At 34.7% G+C, this 26507-nt stretch overlaps 2 long non-coding RNA genes across 4 annotated transcripts; both read right to left on the reverse strand.

Moving 5' to 3' along the window:
- Nucleotides 1-607: 607 nt before the first annotated feature.
- Nucleotides 608-5579, reverse strand: LOC116140659. The gene is made up of 2 exons (XR_004129672.1): nucleotides 5338-5579; nucleotides 608-895 (listed from the first exon to the last, which is right to left on the reverse strand). It is a non-coding gene; the product is annotated as an uncharacterized LOC116140659 (long non-coding RNA).
- Nucleotides 5580-21302: 15723 nt separating this feature from the next.
- Nucleotides 21303-24724, reverse strand: LOC116140562. Of its 3 annotated transcripts, none has more exons than XR_004129651.1 (5): nucleotides 24640-24724; nucleotides 22777-22860; nucleotides 22584-22651; nucleotides 21738-21808; nucleotides 21303-21647 (listed from the first exon to the last, which is right to left on the reverse strand). It is a non-coding gene; the product is annotated as an uncharacterized LOC116140562 (long non-coding RNA). The 3 variants fall into 3 exon arrangements; XR_004129650.1 differs by lacking the exon at nucleotides 24640-24724 and adding an exon at nucleotides 22951-22980; XR_004129652.1 differs by lacking the exons at nucleotides 22584-22651; nucleotides 24640-24724 and adding an exon at nucleotides 22951-22996.
- Nucleotides 24725-26507: the final 1783 nt, after the last annotated feature.

Here is a 26507-nt window from a genome sequence, read left to right on the forward strand (position 1 = left end):
TCAAACCCAAATACTCCGTGTACAAATTCAGCCAAACAAGCACACACACAATAATAACTCCACAAGATAAATAACAAACAAACTAACTAATACAACCCAAGCCATAAGGCTAGTTTTCCAATGAGAGTTCTACCCAAGCCCATGAAAGACCTATTGCCCAGCCCAATTGTTGAGTTGTTGGAATGGGTTCCTATCATACACCCACAACCTATTCTCACAAACTTCTCTTACAACCTCGACGTGGCAGCTGAGTTAGCATTGTTATGTCAGCTCCAACACACCGAAGACACAAAATGATTTTGAAGAGACCAACGGTTCCTTATGAAGGAATGGTTGTTCCTCACGGAAGGATGGTCGTTCCTTAAGAAGGAACGACTGTTTGTTTCTAGTAATGCCTTGGGTGTGATGGGAGCTGACGTGACATTGCCAGTCTGCTGCCACTGTAGGGTTGTAAGAGAAGGTTGTGAGATTGGGTCGTAAACATAACATTTTTCTTAGTTTAATTGAATAAAAAATAATTTAATTGGGTAGAGTACTAACACAACATTGAAGATAAGAGGTTACCAATACTTTTTTTAAAATAGTGCTTAATAGTTAAACCATCTCTAAAGGGAAAATAAAAATTGACCTTCAGTAAAATAATAAAGTTAAACAATTATACGAAGTCAAACATGGAGAAAAAGGGAAGAAAAAGAAAAAATGACGAAAAGAAAACTCAATTCAGAAATACCATGTCAAGGTGGTCCTGTAACTCCTTTATCTTTGTAATGTACTCTCCATCTTCTTCGTTCAGACCAATGGACTTTACACCTAAACATGTTCCCTCTCCTCGAAAAGGTTCTAGATTTCGACTAATGTCATCCATCAAAACCCTTTCAGCATCTGATTTGTCTTTCTGTTAGATGTGCACAGAAAAGAATGAGTTAGGCATCATAAGCAATACAACATAAAATTCATATCATTCAGAATGGTAAACTTTGCTCTTACTATTTATCTACTTATCACTACAAGCAACATTTAATGCTGACCATATAGCCCATTTAGTTATAAATAAGTTGGCAGATCAAAGCTAAAAAGCAATGAAACAGTAGTTTATTGTCCTTATAGAACTCTACAATGCTCCTAAATACTTATTTCTTTCCATGTGATTTCCGAGAACTCCAACATAAGACATGGGCTCACAAATAAATTTGTTCAATTATTAAATGCAGAGCTCGTACATTTTTAGTTTCCAAAGATACTCTAATACAATTAATTAATTTTATTCATTCACCTCTTATGACTTAAAGCATAAGATTACAAGATAAATCATTTTTATATGAAATTACATTAAATATAATTTCTCCCAGTATAAACTGTGAGAAAAGGAAATTGGTGATTTTACTGTAGAATAAAAACAATTCATAACACCAAACTAATCTAGTTTTGATCATATAATCAAAGCACATGGAATATAGTCAAATTGCATCCAAAATCAGCAACATGCATCAAATCCGCATATAACACAAGTCAGAGACATTTGAGTTGTTTTGAAAACCTAGTACATAAATGCAAAGGCATCATGCATATACCTTACAACGTCCAAAAGGGGAAAAATAAAAGAAAAAGTATAGCAAAAACGCTAAAAAGAAAACAAAAGATTGACAATTAAGATCATAGATACAATCACAAAACAGATACTACAGCTCTTTTGTTTAGTTTTACCCAATACTTCAAAGTAGAAAGATTCCAAAATTTTCTCCAAAAACCTTAGAACTTCAATAAGAAAGGTCATTTGTACAACACTTGAACTCTAAACACTAATCTGATTCATTCCCCAAAAAGACTCTCCTAAACTCTATTCTTTCTCTTCCTACCAATTATACTACCATGAGCTATAATTATTTACACAAAAGTTTTAACATTTATTTTTAAAATGGTTGAAAATCAAAGTTAACTTTTTACATGGCACATGTTTTAATAAAATTTCTCACATCATTTTCAAACCATTAGATTAAAGCATCTTGGATTTCGTCATCACCTAGGTGCATTAATTATGCATGCTACATTTATTCACAACCATTCACAATGTTTTGATCTAATGGTCTAAGTAGTGTAAGAAATTAAACGTCCAGTTAATATGTCCTACTAGCACATATTAAGAAACTTAAAATGGTAAGTTAACATTTTTTTTTTTTTTTTTTGGGTAAACAAAGTTAACATTTTTTACTTACCATCTAAAGAAATAACTTTTGTTAATAAATTCATTCGACTACTCTAAATGGTGAGTAAATAATGCCAACAAGTCATTTTAAGTTTCTAACTTCTGCACTTAAGGCACATGTTAAATATGGTGCCACAGATGATATTTTGGGAGCAATCAAGAACCCCTTTGTTCTTTTCACATTATCTTTACACTAATTTCTAAACTTTAGATTAAAGATCAATTAGTGGTTATGGTTAGATGAACTAGGCAATTGGTTTGAACATAACTTTCTTGGAAATAACACCAAATTGATAATTGCTTCTCTCAATTATATCCTCTTTCTTTCTTTCCTCATCAAATTGTTTTAAAAAAATGCAAACATTTTAGTAAAGGAGAAATTATAAGTTTCTATATACTGTAAGCAAAAAATAACATGCACCCCCACTTAGATGTAACATCCAAAAACTAATACTTTTCAGTGTTGATTGGGTCCAGGGTAACAGCAAACCATTCCAAAACGCCACCATATCCAGCCAAGTACTCCTCTCAGAAGTATTAGAATTCCGAACCCGAACAGCAAAACCTCAAATTTAAGCTTTCAGAAGCTACTCTATATAGAATAATGGAATCTTCTAACAGAACAAAGAAAGTTGAATACAATAGAACTCATTCTGTTGAAGTGAGAGAGATTGAGAAAGAAGTTGAAACCAACTGTGAATTTGCCTAATAGAAACTGTAAACTAATCAATGTCCTGTAAAAAAAAAAAAAAAAAAAAAAAAAAAAAAAAAACCTAACAATCAAGTTTGCATCTATTAAAAACAATTTAAAGAGAAAAACAGAACGGGGACAAAAGAGGAGACATAAATAACCATCAGGTGTATATTACCTAATAAAGTATTGTTTAAATTAATAGCCTATGTCATTTAATCTTAACAATTTATTGTTTTCAAATCTAAGGGTCAGAAGCTAGTGTTAAATAAAGGTAATGTTGATCTACTATATAAGGATTTGGACCTCCTCCAATTGTGTGTATCCATCGAATTTGGTTGTGTCTAGCCGAATTCACAAGGATAGAAGGTTCTTGATTGTAATGGTATGAGACAAAGCCTTGATCTTGCATGGAGGATTCTAACAATGGCAACTATATAGCCCATTTATATTCAATTTATTAACACAAGGAAGACAGCCAGAAGATACAAAAATCAAATACTCTCAAACGCATCACAATCGTATTATAATTCTGTTTATGCCATAAATTCCACTGTACAATTTTTTTTGCAGTATTACAAGAATCACAATATGATACCTGCTAAAAATCTTCCCCAAGGCAATAGTGCAATATTTCATCCTTTGGAAAGGTTTATACAACCAAGTAAGAACGCTATATGAGAAAAGGCTTTTTTAAAACTTTGACCTCAAATAAAAATTTAATGGAGATACCAACCAATAAGCCATATTAAAACTAAATGACATGCCCAAAAGAACCAATGTAAACACATTCTAGCATAGTCGATTTCACCCAGATATAGCATATTGGAAGACAATCAGAAGAGCTTTTAGGAAAGTCTATGGCTAAGATCTAAAAATTCTGCCGTACAATGGAATGGCTAAGCTAGAGGCAAGGAAATGGATCCTATTCAACACAGTCAAGGATACAATACAAGTAATGCTGAATCCTAATGAGGAATAAGATTAGCTATCCTAACTCATAGCTAGCCCATGTGAAAGCTTGGGAGTATGACACTTGATTGACCCAAAGATTCCCACTGAGTAAGAATATATTTAGTATTATTATACAATATGAAATAAAGAGGAATACATTCTTACCAAAGTAGATATGATATAAAGTATGTAATAATATAAATGCATGATATAATAATGTGTGTGTGTGTGTATATATAGCGAGAGAGAGAGAGAGAGAGAGAGAGAGAGAGGCTTGGTTTGTGTTGAAGGTAAAGTGTTTAGGGAGCTTAGCCTTATTCAAGAACAATTCTCACAAACCCTTCTATTGGGTTATATGATTAAGTACCTAAGTTAAAAGTATATGTGTACTTCTGTAAAACTTTGGTCTCTATCTCTTTCTCCTTTTCTTGTGTTGTCTTAGACTACTAAACAAAGTATGCCTATGTGATTGTCACCTATTGAATTTACCATATAGCAAGTATCCTGTACAAATTGTTCGGTAAATTACTCTCTTTATGGTTTCAAAATCACTTACAACTTTAAATGAAATTTGCAACACAAATTTTCAGCAACTGATCAATATATACATATATTTGTATATGAATACGTATAAAAGATCATTAATTTAGATTTAAAAGCCTTTGGATGGTACACGTAGTATCCTATTTTGTCATCTATAATGTGCATGAATCATGCAAGTTATACTTAATCCCAATCATCTAAGGCGCTTAGATCTAACGGTCTACCTTTGATCTTAATAATTTGAGTAAAAGGAGCCAATGGTAGTGACTAAACAATGTAAAGACCATCTAGGCTAACATCAAACAACTAAAAAGCATATAACCTGAAACGCGCAGATGAAAGAAAATCTTTATTACCCCAAACACATTGCCCATCCAACTCTATCAAGGCCCAAATTTCAGAGTTACTATAAAGTGATATGCCGACAAGTAGAATAAGTAATTGCAATTTCAGAGCCTAGCCTAATCTAAAAACACCCAACCTATCAAAGCCAACATATACAGTACTACTCTATTAAGAATTTAGAATTCGTTTGCATCTATTTCAGCTTTCAAAGAAAAAAAAAAAAAGAAAGAAAGAATTCAGTCCAAAAATAATAAAAAAGAATTTCCACCGTTAATCAAAGCAACAAACAGACATAAAGCTTCATTCAGACACTTCGTCGAACCTAATGTGTACAACTTACAGACTAAACTTACACCTTCGGATTAGTGGAGGTGGGTGTAAGCTGCCCAGACACTTTGGTTAAAAAAAAAAAAAAATTAAAAAAAACTTACAGAGGGAACATAAGTTTAGACTACTAATAATTTACAATAAAACAAAGAATTAAGCACAAGAAATAGGACAAATAAAAGTTCAGTTGTGATGTTAACTATTGTATATGTGATAGATAAGCAATTATAAACAAAATATAAATTTAATTAGCAAACAATAAAGGGCATCTTACCGTTTCAATGATGGTGATCAGTGTTAATTTTCAGCATCAATTGACATAGAGGATCACCATTCAACCATCTCCACTCACTTTCCCACTTTTTCTTTGCGTCTTGGCTGATAAAGCGAAACCGAAGATAAGAAAATGAGCTTATAGCAAACGTACCGTGATTGGTACCCTAAAAATTCTAAACGGAAATTATTTATTTCGCACTATTTTACAGTGGGAAATAAAAACTTGTCTTAACGTGGAAATTATCTCACAAAGTAGCCTAATTCAATTTTTCTCATTTTGAAGGAAATCCATTATCCATAGCTAAAGAAAAAAAAAAAAAAAAAGGTGAAAGTTCCTAGGTTAGCGTTATTAAAATTTTTTTACTGTCATTTTTTGTCCTTATACGTAACAAGCGTTAATGTTTTCTGTTGGATGAGATGGAATAATATGTCAAAAGACCAAATTATCCTATATATAAAGTGTTAAGTACATCCTGTAAATAGTTTTGGTCATCTCTTAAGGACACAATTATTTTTAACCCACAAAATGGTCCTCCAACTTGACCGGAATTAGGTTAACACTAACAAGAAAGAGGCATGCCAACACAGGGGTGAGCAGGTCCGAGTATCTGCCCAAAATCAAAGGAACCAGAACCGGGCGGCGGTCGATTCCAGTTCCTGCTTCGGGTACCTGGATATTTATGACCCCTTACTTTTTAAAAATAACAAATAAACCCTTTAAAAATTACAAATACACCCCATTTGTAACTGTATATATAAATTACAAAAGTCTTTCATCTTTCAATCCAACGGCTCTTATTCAAACATACATGTAAATAAACAAGCATGTACATGGTAGCACAAGGAAAAACATTGTCATTTCATGTACATTTGTAGACAATTATTTGAGGGAGATGAATAACATTGGAAAAAAGTTATAATAGTTGTTATTTTTTCGGAACTAATAAAATATCATAATTTTGTAAATTATTATTTTAAATAAGTAATACTACACATACATCATTTTCATACAACATTATGTGGCAAGATATAATTGGCTAATTTAAAGTTAAAATTAAACTTCCACCCAATCATATCTTGCCACATAATGTTGTATGTAAAATGTTGTATAAAAATAATGTATGTGTAGTATTATTCTTTAAATAAATTTAAGGGAAGTTATTTTTTAAACAATAATATTTTGTTTACAACTAAGTCATACAAACAGACAAAAATTACACAAAATTTATGTAAAATGACTACTTTATCTTTTTTTTTTTTTTTTTTGTCTGTTTGTATGATTCAGTTATAAACATAACATTGTTTTTTTTTTAGACCTCATCTTGTTTATCAGTAACTCTTATTGTTAAATTACCTATTTAATATAAAAAATAACTTTCTAAGTTATATTAAGTTTTTTATTCACACCCCATTTTTCCTATTTCAATTTTGAAACTTACTTTTTTTTTTAGATTCATGTTGTTATATAATTACCTTTTTTATTGTTTTAATAATATATTTTCATAAAAAACAAATATTTGACATAAAATAAAATGTGTTAACGACTATGAAAATTTAAAGTTATGTTTATGTAAGAATTAATAGAAAACTATGCTTAAACATTTCGATGGTAACAAATTATGTTTATGTAATAATTTTCTTTAAGGTTCAAAATAATAATAAAAAACAAAAAATTAAAAGTTGGTAGGCATATTTTTAAAAGCTCAAACTTTCGGGTTTTGGGCCCACGAAGAATCCCATTCGGCCCATAATTCAACCCCTTCTTTCCTGCACATTCCAAAAAGAAATATTAAAAAACAAGAATCAAATCAAATTCTTCTTGTACTCCCATGGAAAAACCAGCATCAGTATCAAGCTCCAAAGAGCTTTAGTCCGTGGGAACTTTAGAAATCGTAAAACCCATAGTGATGGGTTTCCTCTGCGGTTCAATTCCAGTTCCCAACAAAATATTTATTTAAATCTTCTTCTTCTTCTTCTTCTCAATATTTATTGGATTTTACTTGTTTGTGTACAACTTGTATTCGATCCATCAATGTCAATCCTAACTTGTAATTTCTTAACTGCTTGACGAGAGAAGAGAGAAGAGAACGGTAGGCTGGATGACGAACGACCAAGTTGAACGGAAGAGAAGAAGAGAACAACAAACTGTTTTCCCCAAATCAATTTTTCAAATTTCCAATGTTAATCGAATTGGGTATTTTGATTTTGAAATGTAAATTGCCAAGACCTCCCAATTTTTTATGCTATCTATTTCACCCCCAGTTCCTAAATGGTTCTCGAATGTAGGTTTCGATTTCGGTTTTTGGTTTTAGCATTTCATAAACCAAAACCGAACCCAAGAATTCCCTGTTCCAATTTTCCAAAACCAGAACCTATCATGTGAAGGCCAGTTTTGGTTCCTACCTAAAATCGATGGTCTAGGTCTATCCTTTAGCCATGCTCACCCCTAATGCCAGGGAATAATATTTTGCCGATGTCTTGAATTGTAGCGAAACCAAACGATAGGGACTAATTTGCAATTAACTCAAAGAAAATAAGATATATGTTAATTAATTTTATATAATTTATTATAATTAAAATAAAGTTTTTAAAATCTTTTTTCTATCACTTAATCAAATCTTTTTTCAAATAAAAAATCTTATGTATCCCTAAGTAATATCACCATTGCTTCACTACCAAATCCTCATCGGCCATTGGCATAGAATTTCTCATAGATTTTTTTTTTTTTTTTTTTCTCAAATCAACACTAAAAACCATATTCATATCAATTAAAAAACAAGTTAGAACCGAAAGTAACCAGCCACCATCACAAATCATATCCAAACCAATTAACGGAAAAAAAAAAAAAAAAGAAGATCACGACCGAACAATAACTAGTCTTAACAGTTTGTCCTTTACCTAGGAGCAATTGTCCCCCCTCCACCCACCTTTCTCACATACCCAACAAACCCACACTACCCTTCCGTCACCTAACCCTTCCATCCGTAGACGACACCACCACCCACCCTACTCAAGACACCACAGTCAATAATGTTAAAAAAATAACGAACATCAATTCATTTTTTCAGAGAAAAAGAAAAAAGAATAAAAGATTACCTTTTTTTTTTTTTAAGCATTAATCAATCAATTCGTTGCTTATACCTTGCTCTTTGACAAAGAACAATCCCGTTTTTGGGATCAAAGGACCACATAAAGAATATTACCCAGCGTTTAACACACTATTTTTACTAGAGCTGTTCAAAAGAACTGATTGAATCAGAACCGACAGGTATTTAGGGTTTGGTTCCAATTCCTACCCGGAACCAGTCGTCAACGGATAGGTTTCGGTTCCAAATTTTTGGAATCGTTACCGTGCGGTTCCGATTCTTATTATTAGGAACCGGAACCGGGAACCGAGACTAATATAAAATAAAATTAAAGAGTAGGGGGTTAATAAAAACTTTTGTAGAAAAAGTAATATGAATATATTTATATTTATATTTCATAACATTTAAAGTAAGTTGGTTTGACTTTTGAGAACCTATCTTTATAAAGTAATAGAGTTTGTAATTTTGAATTTATAATTTGTAATTTTATTTTTGTTAAAAAGTTTCAGGGGGGGTGGGGGGGTGTATTTGTAAGTTTAAGGGTTTTTTTGCCATTTTAAAAACTTTTGGGGGGTCATGTAATTTTACAGGGTAACTAGAACCAGAACCGGAACCATTATTACAGGTTTCGGTTCTGGGTACCTAGGAATCGGAACCGTCGGTTCCAGTTCCGATTCCTTAAAAAAAATGCAGGGTACCCGGAACCGAACACCCCTAATTTTTACACTATCCTATCTTAAAAAAATAAAAAATTCATTTATTTTAATATTTTTAAAATATAATCCTATTCTATTTAACTCAAAACATTAACAATTATCTTTCGCAACCAAAGTTTTAAAATTAACAAAAACACCCCCACCCACCCAAGCCACTATCACCCGCCAGCAGCCACCACCGCGACCACCGTCAACTACCGCCGTTGCTACCGTCAGTTGCCGACGTTGTAACGACACATGACCAACTGGATCTGTCCATTTTCAGCCAGATCTGGCCGTTGACGACGACCATATCTTAGCCGTTGTTTGGCTGTCAACAACGACCAAGATATGACTGTTAACGACAACCAGATTTGGCTAGATCTAGTCTCCAACAGCCACATTTGTAATCGAAAAAAGTCAGATCGATGCGCGACCAGCCAGATTTAGCCGGTTGTCTGCCATCCCGATGACTTCTAACCACCATCCGACGGTGGTGGCAAACTGTCGACAATAGTTGGGTGGGTGAGGGTGTTTTTATCAGTTTATAAATTTTTATTGTGAAGGGTTTTAGTTAAATTAACAAACTTAGGAGGTTAAAAAATAATCTACCTATTCCCAGTCTTATTCTCAAAATAACTGTTTGTTTCATTATTTAGGAAATACTATTATATTATATTTAATTTTTTTTAGTCCCCTTAAGTTTATTACTTTAATTAAACACCCCCAGAAAAAAAAGTTTAAAAATTAACAAAAACACCCCACCCATCCATAGTTGCCAGATTTCGACAACCACCGTCGGTGGTAGCCGAAATCTGTCACAACGACGTACAAATGACCGGAACTAGCCGATAATTTGCCGATTTGGCCTTTTGCGGTCATCGACGGCCAGATCTGACCGTCAATCTGGCTTTTTTCGGCTAGATCAGTGTTGGATCTGGTCGGAAAAGGCCAGATCAATGCACGATCAGTCAAATCCGACCGGTCTGCGTCGTAACACTAGATTCTGACTAGATTTCGATGGTGATGGCCGGAATTTGACACTATAGGTGGGTGGAGATGTTTTTGTCATTTTACAACATTTTTATATATTGGGGTGTTTAGTTAAATTAGCAAACCTAGGGGGTTTTTTTGGTTAATTTTTAAATTTTATCTCGTAATAATCACTTTACTCAACTACCCAATACTATTTCCAAAATCCTATCCAAAATAACAAACCAAACGGGACCCTAAATATTTTCTAAATATATTTTTTAAAAATGTATCAAAAACATCTCATAATCCTATCATATTTTCCAAAGATCCTATTCAGAATAGAATGCTATTCTAAAAAATTGAACAAACGGAGCCAACTGATGTACTTATTAGTGCATTATTCACAAAACAAAAGGAGTTAAAATAGGTCAAGCCAAGAAGTTGAAATAAATTTATTGTAAGTAGCAAAAGATAAACATGATTCATAGCATTTATTCAGATTCAGAACTTGATTTACATCTGAACAAACAAATTCGTTAAATTATACATCGTAAAAAAGAGTTATATCATCGAACTAAACACAGTTAAAAAGGAAAAAAGCACAATGAAAAATAGCATAACCCTGCAGCCAAAGGACTGGCGCTCAAATCATTTTCAGAGAAAATTCTTCAGTATAGTTCCAGTAGCAGAATGCAAACAATTACTGTTATTGCAGCTATTTCAAATCTTATCTTTACGTGCTTTAGCTTTTTCAATTGACTCCATGGCTGCCTCAAATGATTTCTGGATGCAAATAATCACATTATTAGTGAACAACCTTATTATCCTTTGACATCCAATTCCAAAAAGAAAATCTAAGACCAGGAGAAAAGGTAGCAGAAATATTCTCAACATTCTAATAAATATATAGTTCTATGAAGTTGCTAGTACCAATCATGCAAAAAGTAGCATATTGATGTGGTAAAAGAATCAATCAGAGTTGGTTATGTTTTTTAGCAGAATTAGTTCAAAACATGGACATTCAAATCCTTAGAACCAGTAACTTACTCCAGAGTTATGCATTCTCCATATTTTCTCTCTGCCCTTATCAATTACATATATTCCACCAACTAAAGCACTGCAAAGAAAGAAAAAAAAAAGGAAGACAAATAAATAAACATTTATCAAATAAGTCCTCTCATACTGACAGAAAAATGCTCAAATACTTTTTAGTACAATATAAGCAGAACATACAGAAAATCAAGTAAATACTCAACACCATTTGAAACATTAAAAAGGAAAAGAAATTAATCATTGTAGAAAGCACTGATCCAAGTACAATAATCTCTAAAGCATAATGTTGATTTGAAAACCAAATTATTTCACACAACAACATACTTCCACCATGTCTTGTTAGAGGTGAACTGCAAACAAGAAGGAAAAAATTTAGAAGACATTTGACTGGTAAAAGTTCCTAGCAGAAAATGTACTTGGGAATAATCTTATAAGTACATTAATTTTCTAATCTCAGTAAACTTTACTACCAAATCATCGGCAAAAGGAAATGCTATTCCACACAATATCACAACGAAATTTAAATATATTTTTCAATTAAATTAGACCAATCTTGCAACTGAGTCTGGAAAGCATGTTCTCAAATGAATGACCTAAAGCCAAACTTAGAACAATTTCCTCTCACAACATTCAACAAATACACAAAATTGGGTAAAAAGAGCTCTAATTTGTCCCACAATTACCACTTCAAATGTTCATTCAAATGACATAAAAACTAATAAAGAAATTTATTTCATAGAGTTCTGAGCAGTCCTATCCCCAATGATATAACTTCATGATATCAACTAAAATTAGAGTTCTCAGAATTCTCAAATGCTCTACCCTTCCTCATGAAGAAAAGTTTTAAAGTTGCAAAGGGATAGTTTTCCACACAATATGGGTACTAAAACCTTCCAAAATCAACTGGCCAAATCTCTATTAGGATCCCAGGCATGGGCCAACCAACTCTAACGGGCAAAAGAAAAGAGATCATATCCGAAAAACCACCTCTCTTTTCCTTTAAAAATTATAACAAAGTTGCATTCAATGCAAGAAGATTAACAAAAGGGTGGGCAGGCTGACTATAGAAATAAGGACTATCTGTAAAACTCCTAAAGGATTATGTTAGGATCCCACATTGGAAGCAAGGACACATAAAGAATATTACCCAGCGTTAACACACTATTTTACACTATCCTAGGGGTGTATGCGAACCGAGCCGAGCGAACAGTGATCTGCTCGAGCTCGGCTCGCAATCTGTGAATGGGCTAGAGTTCGAGCTCGAGCTCGCGAGTAGGGGAAAATCTGAGATCGAGATCGAGATGGTCACAATAGTTCGTGCTCGTGAACAGTTCGATTAGCTCGAGAATGTGTTGAGCTGAATTCGATTATAGCCAAGCTCGTTAATGGAGCTTGAGTATGTGCTCATTATCAGGCTCGAAACGAGCTCGATTTAAAAGCTTGAAATAACAGTTTTAAATTATTACAGTATAACAAACTGAGATTGAAACCACACATGCAATCAAATTACATTTTCAACCAAATCCAATTTGAGAATGATGATTACAGAATCCAGAGGAGAAGCTTCTTGATTAATATTTTCAAGATTAAGGAGCCAGTGCATATTTTCATAATACATAATATAAGGAGCCCAATATTTTACATAATACATAATTACATTTAAAGGTTGGGACTTGGACTTTGGTTTATCTCATCAACATGATAATACAATAGCCAAGCCAACTATTCCAAAGTCCAAAACAACATAAAACAAAATATCCACCACCACAGCCATGATACAACTGTTGGCATTTGGCAAAAACACCAAATTTACAGCAGTTGAGCAGCCAAGTCGAGGTACCTACTCATTTTACCTTTCACTAGACTTTACCTTTGAACCTGCAGCACAAATATACATCATTAGAATTATAGAATATCTAAATTTCATGGCAACATATTCTGTCTAGCAAAGAGCAAAAGACCTACAGCAAAGTTTAGAACTCCATATTCAAAAAAAACTGCAGCAACCATAAACACCCCTAATTCAATACCTGTAGCTGCAAATAATACCCCTAGTTAGAATTATAGAATATCAAAATTTCAGGCCAAAATATCTACTAGCAAAGAGCAAAAAGACCTTCCAGCAAGTCTAAAATTCTAGATTAAAAAAACCTGCAGGTTGCAGCAACAAAAATACCTAATAGAATTATAAAACGTTAGGAATGAGGATAAACATATTATGCCCAGCAAAGAGCAAAAGACCTTCCAGCAAAGTCTAGAACTCCAAATTCAAAAAACATGCAGCAACAATAAACACCCCTAATTGATTATAGAATATCTAAATTTCAGGACAAACATATAAGTAAAATCAACAAAATCTCTAGTTTTTAAAACTCAATGGACATCATATAAATAAAAACCTCACAAGAATCACTTTCAACAATAACATCACATAAATAAACACTGCACAAGAGTCACAAGTTGAACAATAACATCACATAAATAAACACTTCACAAGAATCACATATTTTTCCATAGTCCATCCTCCAAAACACATCACAAGTTCAACAATAACATAATAAACACTCACAAGAATCACATCTTTTCTCCATAGTCCTATTATAAACAACACATCACAAGTTCAACAATAACATAAATAATAAACACTTCACAACAATCACATCTTTCTCCATAGTCCATCCTCTCAAACAACATCACAAGTTCAACAAATTCAACAATAACATAACATTAATAAATACTTCACAAGAACCACAATAACATCATCACAAATTAGGTTCACAACACCACTAAAAAAACCAACCTTTGTATTAAGAAACATATCTCTTCTCCACCCTCTCAAACAAACCATAGATCCTTACAAAAACCAACCTTTATATGCAAAAAAATCTTGAACATTAAGACAAAAAGGCAGTTGTAAATGACATGTAAATAAAGAATAAAATTGTTTTATTATGAAACATAACTACTAAGTGATAAGAGTTGATGGATACCTGAGGATTCTGGCCAAAAAAAATGCATTCAAGCTTTGTAAGCTTCACTCGATTGGAAGCTGAATCTCCACTTGTTTTTGCTCTTTCTAAATTACATCAAGGGAAAAATTAGTTTCAGTTACAAAAATGAAAGTAAAATACTAACTAGTAAGTGAAAATGCATAAATACTAATCACCTATTACAATTTACAGTTACTTTGTTCTTTCCATGAATTCCATTGAGATAACGACACCAATCACCCTCCACAAAGGAGCACTTGTACTGTTTTGGGAGACAATGAGGCTCGATAAGTTTCTATTACTCTGCTCCAGCACTAAACAAGGCCTCCGAAGCCACTGTGGTTAGGGATTGCTAGGATATCACGAGCCATCCTACTCAAGATTCGATACTTCATTGTATTAACCTTCCACCACTCCAATGCTTCAAATTTCATACAATTCCCTCCCCCAAAATGAAACAACATTTCCACAGATAAGTATCTAACTTGATTTCTCTGGTGGAATACTTTGAACCGTTTTCATATGTTCTGTAAACATTGCAAATCCAGACACATTAGTTCTATTTGTTCATTGCCCCGAGGAACCATTGCAGTTGCTTGTTCAAGTTTGAGGATTGAGATTGATAATCATCAACATACTCTTAGTAATTTGATATAACACATCTTTAACTTTGTTCTTATGTACTTGGGCATCAATCTCACCATACATTTTAGGTAAACAATAGTCCAACACTACCATTTTACACCTAGGATCTAGGACAGTCACTACACATCAACAAGTTGCATTCTCCCAAACTTATCAAATTCTGTTTCATTTTCGTAACCATATGTCGAATAAAATCATTTTCATCCACTAACTTCTGATCTAGCATAACCTTAACCCGAAAAATCTCACTGAGTATATATTTGCAGTCGGGTATTCACTCCTAGAAATTACATTAGTAATGGTACTAAACACACCAACACTTCACAAACTTGCTCTACCTTTACCCATTCCTCCACACTGGGACAACAATTATAATGTGGGTCTTTCTTTTATGCCTTTCAAAGACATTTTTAAACTTCACTGCAATTGACAACATCTCAAAAGTAGAATTCCCTGTCTTGCAGTCTAGGACCAACTTCCGGTTGGGCAAACGCAACATTTGCACTATCTCTGAAAAAACAATAAGCCTGCTCTCTGTTTGTTCACATAGGCCACACTATCATGAACATCATCAATAATGGACCTTATTTGGGTAGCCCATCTTGAACAATAAGGTTCAAGATGTGTGCGCAACACCTAACGTGGAATAATCTCCCTCCACAAAGCAGCTATTGTCAATTGCCAAATTCTCCTTTAAAATTCGGATTGCTGCATCATTACTTGATGCATTATCCACTGATATCGTGTACACCTGTTCTCTATACCCCATTCCTTCGACATTATAAATTAAATCTGCAATTGGGAACACCAGTGCATGGAGGAGCTATGTACAAGAAGTTTAGAATCCGTTTCTGCAAACTCCAATTACATCTACGAAATGCCCTGTCAATACCATGTACTCAATCCTTGATTACTGACTTCCATAAATTGGTCGTTAAGCTATTCTGTCAACATCCTTCAACAAATTCTTCAGCTTATCTTCTCCCTTTCAAACAAAGTAACAACATCATTTTACACATCCTACGACATAATCTTTTCCATCAGGGATCGTATACCTTGCATGTTATTAAATCCTTCTTCCTCCACAACAGTAAAAGGATGCTCATGCATCAGCACCCAAGTGGCCACTAATTCCTTCATTTTTGCCATGTTAAATTTACCTCCGGTAAGAACAGGGATAACATTACCTGCATCAACTGGATTTGTTGCTTCAAAAAAACTTTGTTGTTGTTTTCAAAGAGCTTTCGCCGTACACAAGTCTTCAAGTGCCTGAGAGGTGAGTAGTGCTCTCGGTGCTCGGTATGGTAAGCCTCCTTTTGCAATGGATGCATTCAGCCTTTGGTCACTAGAAACATTAATTTCTGTTAAATCCTTCCACACTACGATGTCTTTGCCTTCTTTTTCCTTGCAAAAGGGTTTAAACATTAGTTGCTTCTAATCTTCTTCATTATAGCAGCTACAGTTGCTGCATTCTGTCAGTTGCAGGCCGTGACCCTGTGGAGTGGAACTTAATGGAGTCGAATCAGTCGATGCCATATCTATTCGCAAATAAGGAAAAACAAGATTAGTACATCCATATAGTACATGTTAAAGCTTGTTCAAGAGAGGAAGACAAAATCATATGTTTAATCATATGATTGAACAAAGACAAACAAAATGGAAATTGAAGCTTGTTCAAGAGAGGAAGACAAAGATTGACAACTAGCAATATAGTACATGTTGAACTAGTGAAAGTATGTATCTTCAATTCTGGAATTTCTCAGGAAGATGAAGACAAACCAATAATATAATATATGAGACTAAAGTAAGGACACGCCATGGTTACAACACAAAGCATGATATGAAACATAAAACAAGTACAATAACTACATAGTGTTCGTTCTTTAATTCTCTTATATCAATCGAGATATCTACAATACTTGCAAACAAACCACATCAAACACATGAGATGATTGATAACCATCACATGCAAATCAGAATAAATAAAGAATCCAAAACCATTAAAATTCATCATTCCCAGAAAAAAAAAAAAAACCGAAAGTCCATTATAACGAATAATAGATCATTCACATACAAAATTAATCAAAACCATTAATGGATGAGCAATAAATAAACATAGAGAAACAACTTTAGAATCAATTTTTCGGCTTACTTTGTAGGAAATCACGATCATTTTGATGTGAGGATTGAAGCTTAAGAGAGGAATCTGTCCTCCCTCTTTGACTGGTCTGGGGAATGGGATTGGGGTTGTCGAGTTTGGGTTAGGGTTACAGAATACAGAATACAGACTTGGGAGGTTAGGGTTGAGACTTGGGAGGGAAAGTTTCCGAGATTGTGTTTAGATCTAGGGATTTTGGGTATTTGTGTTTGTTTTGGAGGGAGAATAAGTGGACTGTGGGAGTCTGGAGTCTGGGTCCTTGGGAGAGGGGAGGAGAGCGCCATTTAGTCGAATCAAAGATGCGATTGCGAGATGGCGATCAGGTTCGAGCTCGACAGCTCATTCACCGGCGAGCTGGACAGAGATCGACGAGCTCCGAGCTGAGTACCACCATATTTGGTACTCGGTTGTATAAGAACCGAGCAGTTCGAGACTGCTGACTCGTCACAGACAGTGCGATGAACTCGAGCATCTGCAAGCCAATCCTGAGCAGTTCGCAAACTAGTTGGACCGTGTACACCCGCGGAGAGCGCGCATTTAGTCGAACTCGAAGATGCGATCATGAGATGGCGATTAGGTTCAAGCTCAACAGCTCGTTCACCGACGAGGGACAAAGTCGACGAGCCTCGAGCCAAGTACCACACCATATTTGGTACTCGGTTTGTATAAGAACCGAGCAGTTCGAGACTGTGCTTAGCTCGCCAGACAGTGCGACGAACCTGGAGCATCTGCGAGCCAATCTGAGCAGTTCGCGAACTGCTCGGACCGTGTACAACCCTTACACTATCCTATCCTAAAAAATAAAAACATTTATTTAATATTTTTTAAATTATTCCTATTCTATTAACTCAAAACATTAACATTACCTTTTTAATAAAGTTTTAAAATTAACAAAAACACCTCACCCACCCAAGCCACTATCACCCGCCAGAGCCACCACCGCGGCCATGTCAATAGCTGCCGTTGCCACCTCAGCCCTGACGCTGTAACGACAAATGACCCTGGACTGGATCTGCCATTCTTCAGCCAGATTTGACCGTTGACGACGACCATATCTACGCTGTTGTTTGTTGTCAACAAGACCAAGATATGACTATAACGACAACTAGATTTGGCAGTCTAGTCTTCAACAGCCCGATTGTGACAAAAAAAAAGTCAGATCGATGGTCGACCGCCAGATTTAGCCGTTGTGTGCCATCCATGACTTCAACCACCATCCGACGGTGGTGGTGGACAACTGTCGACAATAGTTGGGTGGTGGGGGGTGTTTTATCAGTTTATAAATTTTATGTGAAGAGTTTAGTTAATATAAACTTGGGAGATTAAAAAATAATCTAGGGTCGTTGCTTCTTTGTTTCATACCTTATTCCCAATCATATTCTCAAAAAACTATTGTTTCATTAGGGGGGGTGTGTTGGGGAGGAGTTTTCCCGTAAATAGTTTTGGTCACTAGTTAAGGACACAATTATTTTTAACCCACAAATGGTCCTCCAACTTGATAGGAATTAGGTTAACACTAACGAGAAAGAGGCATGCCAGCGTAGGGGTGAGTGAGTCCAGGTACTCGCCCAAAATCAAAGGAATTAGAACCGAACAGCGGTCAGTTCCGGTTCTGTTTCGGGTACTTGGGATAATTTATTACCCCCCGCTTTTTAAAAATAACAAATAAACCCTTTAAAAATTACAAATACACACCAATTGTAACTGTTTATATAAATTACAAAAGTCTTTCATCTTTCAATCCAACTGCTCTTATTCAAACATGTAAATAAACAAGCATATACATGGTAGCACAAGGAAAAACATTGTCATTTCATGTACATTTGTAGACGATTATTTGAGGGAGATGAATAACATTGGAAAAAAGTTATAATAGTTGTTATTTTTTCGGAACTAATAAAATACCATAATTTTGTAAATTATTATTTTAAATAAATTTAAGGGAAGTTATTTTTTAGACATTAATATTTTACTTACACCCGAGTCATACAAACAGACAAAAATTACACAAAATTTATGTAAAATAACTACTTTATCCTTTGTTTTTTATCTATTTGTATAATTCAGTTGTAAACATAATATTACTCTTTTTTAGACCTCATCTTGTTTATTAGTAACTCTTATTGTTAAATTACCTATTTAATATAAAAAATAACTTGCTAAGTTATAGTAAGTTTTTTATTCACACCCCATTTTTCCTATTTCAATTTTGAAACTTACTTTTTTTTAGATTCATGTTGTTATATAATTACCTTTTTTATTGTTTTAATAATATATTTTCATAAAAAACAAATATTTGAAATAAAATAAAATGTGTTAACGACTATGAAAATTTAAAGTTATGTTTATGTAAGAATTAATAGAAAACTATGCTTAAACATTTCGATTGTAACAAATTATGTTTATGTAATAATTTTCTTTAAGGTTCAAAATAATAATAAAAAAAAAAAAATTGGTAGCCTTAAACAGTAGCATATTTTTAAAAGCTCAGACTTTTGGGTTTTTGGCCCACGAAGAATCCCATTCGGCCCATAATTCAAGCCCTTCTTTCCTGGACGTCCAAAAAGAAATATTAAAAAACAAGAATCAAATCAAATTCTTCTTGTACTCCCATGGAAAAACCAGCATCAGCATCAAGCTCCAAAGAGCTTTAGTCCGTGGGAACTTTAGAAATCGTAAAACCCATAACGATTGGTTTCCTCTGCGGTTCAATTCCAGTTCCCAACAAAATATTTATTGGATTTTACTTGTTTCTATAACAACTTGTATTCGATGCATCAATGTCAATCCTAACTTGTAATTTCTTAACTGCTTGACGAGAGAAGAGAGAAGAGAACGGTAGACCGGATGACGAACGACCAAGTTGAACAGAAGAGAAGAAGAGAACAACAAACTGTTTTCCCCAAATCAATTTTTCAAATTTCCAATGTTAATCGAATTGGGTATTTTGATTTTGAAATGTAAATTTCTAAGACCTCCCAATTTTTTATGCTATTTATTTCACCCCTAGTTCCTAAACGGTTCTCGAATGTAGGTTTCGGTTCCGGTTTCTAGTTCTAGCATTTCATAAACCAAAATCGAACACAGGAATTCCCGATTCCAATTTTCCAAAACCAGAACCTATCATGTGAAGGTCAGTTTCGGTTCCTACCTGAAATCGATGGTCCAAGTCTACCCTTTAGTCATGCTCACCCCTAATGCCAGGGAATAATATTTTGCCGATGTCTTACATTGTAGTGAACCCAAACGATAGGGACTAATTTGCAATTAACTCAAAGAAAATAAGATATATGTTATTTAATTTTATATAATTTATTTAATTAAAATAAAGTTTTTAAAATCTTTTTTCTATCACTTAATCAAATCTTTTTCAAATAAAAAATCTTATGTGTCCCTAAGTAATATCACCATTACTTCATTGCCATAGTATTTCTCATAGTTTTTTTTTTTTTTTTTTTTGTTTTTTTCTCAAATCAACACTAAAAACCATATTCATATCAATTAAAAAACAAGTTAGAACCGAAAGTAACCAGCCACCATCACAAATCATATCCAAACCAATTAACCAAAAAAAAAAAAAAAAAAAGATTCACAACCGAACAATAACTAGTCTTAACAGTTCGTCCTTTACCTAGGAGCAATTGGCCCCCCTCCACCAACCTTTCTCACATACCCAACAAACCCACCCTACCCTTCCATCATACCTACCCCCTTCCATCTGCAGACGACACCACCATCCACCCTACTCAAGACACCACAATCAATAATATTAAAAAATAAATAAATAAATAACTAACATCAATTCATTTGGGTTTCCTCTTTTCAGAGAAAAAGAAAAAAGAATAAAGGATTAATTTTTTTTAAGCATTAATCAATCAATTCGTTGCTTATACCTTGCTCTTTGACAAAGAGCAGTCCTGTTTTTGGGATCAAAGGACCACATAAAGAATATTACCCAGCGCTTAACACACTATTTTTACACTATCCTAGGGGTGTATGCGAACCGAGCCGAGCCGAACAGTGATCTGCTCGAGCTCGGCTCGCAATCTGTGAAATGGGCTAGAGTTCGAGCTCGAGCTCGCCGAGTAGGGGAAAATCTGAGATCGAGATCGAGATGGTCAATTAGTTCGTGCTCGTGAACAGTTCGATTAGCTCGAGAATGTGTTGAGCTGAATTCGATTATAGCCAAGCTCGTTAATGGAGCTTGAGTATGTGCTCATTATCAGGCTCGAAATCGAGCTCGATTTAAAAGCTTGAAATAACAGTTTTAAATTATTACAGTATAACAAACTGAGATTGAAACCACACATGCAATCAAATTACATTTTCAACCAAATCCAATTTGAGAATGATGATTACAGAATCCAGAGGAGAAGCTTCTTGATTAATATTTTCAAGATTAAGGAGCCAGTGCATATTTACATAATACATAATTATAAGGAGCCAATACATTTTTACATAATACATAATTACATTTAAAGGTTGGGACTTGGGACTTTGGATTTATCTCATTCACATGCATAATACAATAGCCAAGCCAACTACTTCCAAAGTCCAAACTAACATAAAACAAAATATCCACCACCACCAGCCATGATACAACCTGTTGGCATTTGGCAAAGAAACACCAAATTTACAGCAGTTGAGCAGCCAAGTCGCAGGTCACCTACTCATTTTACCTTTCACTAGACTTTTACCCTTTGAACCTGCAGCAACAAAATATACATCATTAGAATTATAGAATATCTAAATTTCATGGCAACATATTCTGTCTAGCAAAGAGCAAAAGACCTTACAGCAAAGTTTAGAACTCCATATTCAAAAAACCTGCAGCAACCATAAACACCCCTAATTCAAATACCTGTAGCTGCAATAAATACCCCTAGTTAGAATTATAGAATATCAAAATTTCAGGCCAAAATATTCTACCTAGCAAAGAGCAAAAGACCTTCCAGCAAGTCTAAAATTCTAGATTAAAAAAACCTGCAGGTTGCAGCAACAATAAATACCCTAATTAGAATTATAAAACGTTAGGAATGAGGATAAACATATTATGCCCAGCAAAGAGCAAAAGACCTTCCAGCAAAGTCTAGAACTCCAAATTCAAAAAACATGCAGCAACAATAAACACCCCTAATTAGAATTATAGAATATCTAAATTTCAGGACAAACATATAAGTAAAATCAACAAAATCTCTAGTTTAAAACTCAATGGACATCATATAAATAAAAACCTCACAAGAATCACTTTCAACAATAACATCACATAAATAAACACTGCACAAGAGTCACAAGTTGAACAATAACATCACATAAATAAACACTTCACAAGAATCACATATTTTCTCCATAGTCCATCCTCTCAAACAACATCACAAGTTCAACAATAACATAAATAAACACTTCACAAGAATCACATCTTTTCTCCATAGTCCATCTTATTAAACAACACATCACAAGTTCAACAATAACATAACATAAATAAACACTTCACAACAATCACATCTTTTCTCCATAGTCCATCCTCTCAAACAACATCACAAGTTCAACATTCAACAATAACATAACATTAATAAATACTTCACAAGAACCACAATAACATCATCACAACTTAGGTTCACAACAACACTAAAAAAACCAACCTTTGTATTAAGAAACATATCTCTTCTCCACCCTCTCAAACAACCAATAGATCCTTACAAAAACCAACCTTTATATGCAAAAAAATCTTGAACATTAAGACAAAAAGGCAGTTGTAAATGACATGTAAATAAAGAATAAAAATTGTTTTATTATGAAACATAACTACATAAGTGATTAAGAGTTGATGGATACCTGAGGATTCTGGCCAAAAAATGCATTCAAGCTTTGTAAGCTTCACTCGATTGGAAGCTGAATCTCCACTTGTTTTTGCTCTTTCTAAATTACATCAAGGGAAAATATTAGTTTCAGTTACAAAAATGAAAGTAACTACTAACTAGTAAGTGAAAATGCATAAATACTAATCACCTATTACAATTTACACTTACTTTGTTCTTTCTATGAACTCTATTGAGATGACGACACCAATCACCTCCACAAAGGAGCACTTGTACTGTTTTGGGAGACAATGAGGCTCGATACGTTTCTATTACTCTGCTGCCAGCACTAAACGAGGCCTCCGAAGCCACTGTGGTTATAGGGATTGCTAGGATATCACGAGCCATCCTACTCAAGATTCGATACTTCATTGTATTAACCTTCCACCACTCCAATGCTTCAAATTTCATACAATTCCCCTCCCCAAACATGAAACAACCCTTTCCCAGATAAGTATCTAACTCTGATTTCTCTGGTGGAATACTTTGAACCGTTTTCATATGTTCTGTAAACATTGCAAATCCAGACACATTATGTTCTATTTGTTCATTGCCCCGAGGAACCATTGCAGTTGCTTGTTCAATGTTTGAGGATTGAGATTGATAATCATCAACATACTCTTAGTAAATTTGATATAACACATCTTTAACTTTGTTCTTATGTACTTGGGCATCAATCTCACCATACATTTTAGGTAAACAATAGTCCAACACTACCATTTTACACCTAGGATCTAGGACAGTCACTACACACATCAACAAGTTGCATTCTCCCCAATACTTATCAAATTTCTGTTTCATTTTCGTAACCATATGTCGAATAAAATCATTTTCATCCACTAACTTCTGATCTAGCATAACCTTAACCCGAAAAATCTCACTGAGATATATATTTGCAGTCGGGTATTCACTCCTAGAAATTACATTAGTAATGGTACTAAACACACCCAACACTTCACAAACTTGCTCTACCTTTACCCATTCCTCCACACTGGGACAACAATTATAATGTGGGTCTTTCTTTTTATGCCTTTCAAAGACATTTTTAAACTTCACTGCAATTGACAACATCTCAAAAGTAGAATTCCACCTTGTCTTGCAGTCTAGGACCAACTTCCGGTTGGGCAAACGCAACATTTGCACTATCTCTGAAAAAACAATAAGCCTGCTCTCTGTTTGTTTCACATAGGCCACACTATCATGAACATCATCAATAATGGACCTTATTTGGGATAGCCCATCTTGAACAATAAGGTTCAAGATGTGTGCGCAACACCTAACGTGGAATAATCTCCCTCCACAAAGCAGCCTATTGTCAATTGCCAAATTCTCCTTTAAAATTCGGATTGCTGCATCATTACTTGATGCATTATCCACTGATATCGTGTACACCTTGTTCTCTATACCCCATTCCTTCAGACACTTATAAATTAAATCTGCAATTTGGGAACACCAGTGCATGGAGGAGCTATGTACAAGAAGTTTAGAATCCGTTTCTGCAAACTCCAATTACCATCTACGAAATGCCCTGTCAATACCATGTACTCAATCCTCTGATTACTTGACTTCCATAAATTGGTCGTTAAGCTTATTCTGTCAACATCCTTCAACAAATTCTTCAGCTTTATCTTCTCCCTTTCAAACAAAGTAACAACATCATTTTTACACATCCTACGACTAATCTTTTCCCATTCAGGGATCGTATACCTCTGCATGTTATTAAATCCTTCTTCCTCCACAACAGTAAAAGGATGCTCATGCATCAGCACCCAAGTGGCCACTAATTCCTTCATTTTTGCCATGTTAAATTTACCTCCGGTAAGAACAGGGATAACATTACCTGCATCAACTGGATTTGTTGCTTCAAAAAAACCTTTGTTGTTGCTTTTCAAAGAGCTTTCGCCGTACACAAGTCTTCAAGTGCCTTGAGAGGTGAGTAGTGCTCTCGGTGCTCGTTATGGTAAGCCTCCTTTTGCAATGGATGCATTCAGCCTTTGGTCCACTAGAAACATTAATTTCTGTAAAATCCTTCCACACTACAGATGTCTTTGCCTTCTTTTTCCTTGCAAAAGGGTTAAACATTAGTTGCTTCTATATCTTCTTCATTAATAGCAGCTACAGTTGCTGCATTACTGTCAGTTGCAGGCCGTGACCCTTGTGGAGTGGAACTTAATGGAGTCGAATCAGTCGATGCCATATCTATTCGCAAATAAGGAAAACACAAGATTAGTACCATCCATATAGTTACATGTTAAAGCTTGTTCAAGAGAGGAAGACAAAATCATATGTTTAATCATATGATTGAACAAAGACAAACAAAATGGAAATTGAAGCTTGTTCAAGAGAGGAAGACAAAGATTGACAACTAGCAATATAGTTACATGTTGAACTAGTGAAAGTATGTATCTTCAATTCTGGAATTTCTCAGGAAGATGAAGACAAACCAATAATATAAATATATGAGACTAAAGATAAGGACACGCCATGGTTACAACACAAAGCATGATATGAAACATAAAACAAGTACAATAACTACATAGTGTTCGTTCTTTAATTCTCTTATATCAATCGAGATATCTACAATACTTGCAAACAAAACCATCATCAAACACATGAGATGATTTGATAACCATCACATGCAAATCAGATAAAATAAAGAATCAAAACCATTAACCATTCATCATTCCCAGAAAAAAAAAAAAAACCGAAGTCCATTATTAACGAATAATAGATCATTCACATACAAAATTAATCAAAACCATTAATGGATGAGCAATAAATAAACATAGAGAAACAACTTTAGAATCAATTTTTCGGCTTACTTTGTAGGAAATCACTGATTCATTTTGATGTGAGGATTGAAGCTTAAGAGAGGAATCTGTCCTCCCTCTTTGACTGGTTCTGGGGACTGGGATTGGGGTTGTCGAGTTTGGGTTAGGGTTACAGAATACAGAATACAGACTTGGGAGGTTAGGGTTGAGACTTGGGAGGGAAAGTTTCTCGAGATTGTGTTTAGATCTTAGGGATTTTGGGTATTTGTGTTTGTTTTTGGAGGGAGAATAAGTGGACTGTGGGAGTCTGGGAGTCTGGGTCCTTTGGGAGAGGCGGGAGAGCGCCATTTAGTCGAACTCAAAGATGCGATTGCGAGATGGCGATCAGGTTCGAGCTCGACAGCTCATTCACCGGCGAGCTGGACAGAGATCGACGAGCCTCCGAGCTGAGTACCACCATATTTGGTACTCGGTTTGTATAAGAACCGAGCAGTTCGAGACTGCTCGACTCGTCAGACAGTGCGATGAACTCGAGCATCTGCAAGCCAATCCTGAGCAGTTCGCAAACTAGTTGGACCGTGTACACCCGCGGGAGAGCGCCATTTAGTCGAACTCGAAGATGCGATCATGAGATGGCGATTAGGTTCAAGCTCAACAGCTCGTTCACCGACGAGCTGGACAAAGATCGACGAGCCTCCGAGCCAAGTACCACCATATTTGGTACTCGGTTTGTATAAGAACCGAGCAGTTCGAGACTGTGCTTAGCTCGCCAGACAGTGCGACGAACTGGAGCATCTGCGAGCCAATCTCGAGCAGTTCGCGAACTGCTCGGACCGTGTACACCCTTACACTATCCTATCCTAAAAAATAAAAAATGCATTTATTTTAATATTTTTTAAAATCTATTCCTATTCTATTCAACTCAAAACATTAACAA

The sequence above is a fragment of the Pistacia vera genome, unplaced genomic scaffold, assembly GCF_008641045.1.
Source record: "Pistacia vera cultivar Batoury unplaced genomic scaffold, PisVer_v2 Contig374, whole genome shotgun sequence".
Lineage (NCBI taxonomy): Eukaryota > Viridiplantae > Streptophyta > Magnoliopsida > Sapindales > Anacardiaceae > Pistacia > Pistacia vera.